At 44.5% G+C, this 5,148-nt stretch overlaps 1 protein-coding gene across 2 annotated transcripts in view; it reads right to left on the bottom strand.

The window, feature by feature from the left end:
- Nucleotides 1-4,740, bottom strand: part of STEAP1 (STEAP family member 1) — a 20,673-nt gene extending 15,933 nt beyond the window's left edge. The window contains exons 1-2 of one of the 2 annotated variants that reach the window (XM_042475501.1): nucleotides 4,450-4,739; nucleotides 342-592 (exon numbers count right to left, since the gene is read on the bottom strand). The gene's annotated coding sequence lies outside the window, so the exon portion shown is untranslated. Of the gene's footprint in view, nucleotides 1-341; nucleotides 593-4,449 lie in introns of both variants that reach the window. The other variant, XM_042475502.1, reaches the window with a different exon arrangement.
- Between the last annotated feature and the right edge of the window lie 408 nt (nucleotides 4,741-5,148).

Raw genomic sequence — 5,148 nt, 5'->3', positions numbered from 1 at the left:
TTTCTTGCTCATGAGATGCCCATGCTCTTTATTGTAACCTCTAAGCATGATACCAGGGGAGTAGTGCTGAGGAAGGAAAAACCCAGTCCCCCCCCCCCCCACAATGTTTTCCTTCCTCATCACTGCTCCTGGTTGTTCTGGGCATTGAACATAAATGGCAATCCCTGCCAGGCAGTGATCTGTCCAGCAGCAATGGGAGCTGATAGTGGAATACAGCAACAGCAATGTAGACAACAGCTGTGGACAAAACAGGTGTGGGTCAGCCCTTGGTAAGAACAAAATGGGGAGATGGGTTCCTTCCTAGCCTTTTCCAGAGACAAATGCTTTAAGTGGTCACTCACCTCTCACAGAGTTTGGAAAAGTTCTTTTATTCAGCTAAAACTTCCAGCAACGTCCAAACAACTAAGGCAACCCAGAGAGCTCTAGTCCAAAAAAAGGTAAATTTTCCCAAGTGTTGGTTTTGCTATTGCACAGGATCTGATACTTTCTCTTCTTCTCTGCTTACTCCTTCCTGGATATCTGCTGATGCAGCACAAGTTAGGCTCCAGGCAGCTAAGAGATATGTCTAGAGATAAGCCTCCTGGCTTTGCTCCTTTGCCAAGAGAAATGTAAAAAGAATAAAATAAATCAATACGATATGTAAATTCCTATATATTAATAACAAACTTGTTCTCTGAGAACTGATCCATCTGTAATCAAGAGGGCATGATCACTGCACAAGAGAGAGGCATGAAAAATAATCTGAGACACTTCTAAAAAGATGATAAACTTTAAAAAACAACAATGGAGGAGTGTGGGGCAGATGAGCCAAACAATCCAGGGAGAGCTGAGGATGTTAGATGGCTGTGTGTCTATTGGAAGTGTGTGTGTGTGTTTAAAAATGGGTGATGGACTGGATTAACAGGGCTGGTAGATACCCTGAACAGGTGCACACAGCAACATTTTGTTGAAGCTTTCACTTGGAAGAGCCATTTCCCAATTGTGGAATTTTCCAATTTTGGAACCCTTAGCTCTGCATATTTTATCCTCACGATTCCAGAAAATGAATCCACTAGATTTCCTAACCTTCTGAGATTACATTTCCCCCCTCTCCCTCACAAAAGTTCTTGGCTGAGACAGCAGCTTGGATTTTTAAAGTCTGCAAAACCCAAACAAAGGTCATATGTCTCCTCCGCACATCCCAAACAATCCACACCCTCTGTTTCAAAATGTGCACTTTGCAAAGTAAGACCATCACAGGTTCTTTCCTCATCAATCCCCTGCAGTGCTGTCAGTACATTTACTTATCTGTGTTTTATTTTGAAGTTTCTATTTGCCTTGCAAGGGTGGAAAAATGAACAGTACAGGCAAGGCACAATGAGCCCCAGAACTGCTGAAGTAGATGAGAACCGGCAGCACCTTGAGGTGTATCTACACTATAGAACTGATGCAGTTTGACAGCACTTTAACTGCCATGGCTCCATCCTACAGAATCCTGGGATTTGTAGTTTTGTCAAGCAAAGCTGTATACTACCACCCTACATTTTCAAATGTATGCAGAAAATATCATACAAGGAGCAGGTTTGGGCTCTGAAGGAGGAGTGAAGATAGGAGGAACGGACATCAACAATCTAAGGGCCTGAATGGACAGGCCAAAATAAAGCTGCTTCAGGTCACTTTGGAGGTATGCTGTTTAAATGATGCATGTGTCCTAAGAGGCTGGAAGCCCCACCAAAACTGCGCTCCAGTCCTAAGGACTGGAGTGCAGCTTTGGCACAACTTTTGGCATCTTAAGATGTGTGTGTCATTTAAACAGCATACCTTCAAAGTGACCCGAAGCAGCTTTATTTTGGCCTGTCTGTTGGGGCCCATAGTTATGCAGATGACACCATACTACTAGCAGAAAACATCATGGACTTGGAACAATGACTAAGGAAGTCAAAGAAGAAAGTGCAAAGGCAAGCTACTGCTCAACACAAATGGACTTAAGTGCACTTGCCACTTCATTTCCATACAAAAGGATTTTGAATTTGAGTGGACATTCTCACACACCAATGGCATATATAGGTCTGTCCCTGGCTTCCATTCCACCAAATGCATCTGAGGAAGTAGACTTAAGTCTATGAAAGCTCATGCCCTGAACTTCTTTCAGTTAGTCTCAGAGGTGCTACAAGATCTCTGTACATACTGAATCTACAGACTAACACAGCTATATCTTTGAATTGCTCAAGATAAAGAAAACAAAAATAATGACCACAAAGGATCTACATAAATTCAGCCTAGATAATGAGGAAACTGAAATAGATAGATTGATCAGAATAGAGACTGTAGCCAAGAGATAAGAAGAAGAGTAGGAATGGATAGGGCAGCAATGAAAGAACTAGATAAGATCCTAAAGAATAAAAATACACAAATGAGCACCAAAGTTAGAATAGTTCAAACCGCTGTATTCCCCATCAACGTGTACAGATGTGAGAGATGGACAGTGAAGAAAGCCAATAAGAAGAAAATCAACTCTGTTCTGGGCCCACAAGGAACTACATTTCCCAGAATTCCACATCACTGAGCATGGCAGTTAAAGCGGTGACAAACCGGATTATTTCTGTAGTGTGGATGCAGCTAGGGTCACCATGAGTCAAGACAAGGCTTGCCATATCCCGCCTGGGGGTGGGACTTTCCTGGTTTGGGACGGGTCCGCACGGTCCTGCCCCGGTTTGGCCCCCCCCCCCGGGGTCCCCCCCCCCCCCCCCTTGGAAGCGGCTCCGTGATTGTGGAGTCCTCCAAGGCCTCGCTGGGGCTTGGGAGGCGCTCTCTCCCAGGCCCCAGGGAGGCCTTGGATAAGGTTTTAAAATGTAGGACTTTTTTTTTTCAATTTCCTGGCCAGGAAATTTAAAAAAAAAGTCCTACATTTAAAAACCTTGTCCTACATTTTTCCCGGTTTAGAAGTCCTCAGGGATGGCAACCCTAGTCAAGACTGACTCAAGAGTAGGTGACAGCAACTACAGAGGCACCCATACTCTTTGGTAAAGAAGGTTCAAGACCTTGCAAAACTACAAATCCCAGGATTCTATCAGACGGAGCCTTTAAAGTCGTGTCAAACTGCCTTATTTTTAAGACTAACTGAAAGCAAAAAACTGATAACATGAGCTTTCCTAAACTTGTCCCTATTGATTCCTCATGTGCATTTTGGGCAATGAAAACAGAGTGACCAGACGTCCTTCTTTTCCAAGACATGCCCTTCATTGACACCTTCTTATCCAGGAGGAATTCCAAAGGGTCTCCATTTGGAGCATGACTAAGAATCTCTTCTTGGCCAGATCAGATCAAACCAATGGGTGGCCCCAGGCAAGTCACGCTCTCTCAGCCTCAGAGGAGGGCCACTCTGAACAAAAGTGAGTAGTTGTCCTAACACTAAAATGAGGGCAAGACGCCACAAAATGTAGGACAGTGATTCCCAAACGTTGGTCATCCAGTTGTTTTGGATTTCCCGCTCCCAGTCAGCTTGGTCAACTGTCAAGAATTTTGGGAGCTGAAGTCCCAAACATCTGGAAGACCCAAAATGTGTGGGAATCGCGGGTGTATCTCTCATGATGCTTATGTGTTTGTTGTATACTTGTTGCATTATCTGAGAGATGTTTTAATTTTGTACGCTGACGCTTTAGGTTTGTATGCCGTGTGGTAGGTTTTTCCATTATCTATTGTTGTTATTTTATTGCATTTTGACTCCTACCATGTAAAGCACTGTGTAAATTTTGCAGCGCTCTAGAAATAAATGTTAATAACAGCAATTAATAATAATAGCATAACAACACTTATATATACACATTATATTATATATAGCTTTAAATATATATAATTACAATTAATAACAATTAATTATATAATTATAATATATATATAATTAAATATATTATGTAATTTTATATATAATTATATAGTGTTATTATTAATTATAATTGTGTGTGTGCATATATATATATATATATATAATACTTAATTATGTAAGTATTATGTATATATATATATATATATATATATAATAACACTTTTGGCTGCCGTGTGTGTGGCGTGTGTGTGTGTGTGTTTTGAAAGGGGGAGAGAAGGGAAGAGAGGACAAGAAAAATGGAGGACAAGGCCAAATCCAAGCTAGAAAGAACACTCCTAGAAAGGTCAATGGTTGCTTCTGATCAATTGGTGGCTCCGAAGAATGGTCCTTTTGGAGGAGAAGGGGGAAATGGAGGACGCGTCCGGGAAAAGGAGGACGCCTGACCATGCTGGGAGATGCTTCCTTGGGAAACCAGAGGCAAGGAGGGAGGGAGGGAGGGGAGGGCTGAGAATGCAGGCACAGCCTCCTCCTCCTCCCAGGCGCCCAGCTCAGTAAATATTTGCTGGAGCGACGTGTCTTTTCGTTCTCCTCTTGCTCCCAGTCCCAGGCTGACTCTGGATTAAGGGGCTGTTGTTGCTACTCACCTCCTGGAGCCCCACCACCAAAGAGGAGAAGGAGGAAGAGGAGTGGCTCTGGACTTGGCTCTCAACTTTTGGGCTCTGCCTGGACTAGGCTCCTGCTGCTGCTGCCTCTCTTGCAAAGCGCCTGCTTTGAATGCCTGCCTAGCTCTCTGCCCGAGGGGTGTCAGAGCAACCCAGCGCCCAGCCGGCCGGCGTCTCCTCCGGGGCCCCAGGCTCCGCGTGCAGCCGCCTGCCCTGCTCCGCCTCCGGCATCCCTCCTCCGCTCCGCCTCCCTTCCTTCCTCCGGCCGCAACCAACAGGGACCCAGGGAGCCTGCTGCACTCTCCTCCACTGGGTTGCTGTCTTTGCTGTGGGGCTGGATTGAAAGGGGGAGAGGAGGGGCGGCTGGGGAGAGAGCGGGACTGAGGTTGAGAGAGTGTGACTTTTATTAATACTATAAATAAATAAATATTTTAAAAGTTTTCTTAACTTTTTTTGCAAAGCCCAACTACAGAAGAGAAGCTGCCTGGGGCAATCCAGAGTCTCCCTGGAGTTGAGTTTTGTAATTAAAAATAAAATAAATGTCACACTCTCTCAGCCTCAGAGGATGGCAAAGGCAATCTCCTCCAAGTCACACTCTCTCAGCCTCAGAGGATGGCAAGGACAACCTCCTTCCAAGTCACACTCTCTCAGCCTCAGAGGATGGCAAGGGCAACCTCCTTC

The sequence above is a fragment of the Sceloporus undulatus genome, chromosome 6 (genome assembly GCF_019175285.1).
Source record: "Sceloporus undulatus isolate JIND9_A2432 ecotype Alabama chromosome 6, SceUnd_v1.1, whole genome shotgun sequence".
NCBI lineage: Eukaryota > Metazoa > Chordata > Lepidosauria > Squamata > Phrynosomatidae > Sceloporus > Sceloporus undulatus.
The sequence above is the reverse complement of the archived record's forward strand: the minus strand, read 5'-3'. Positions and strand labels throughout refer to the sequence as shown.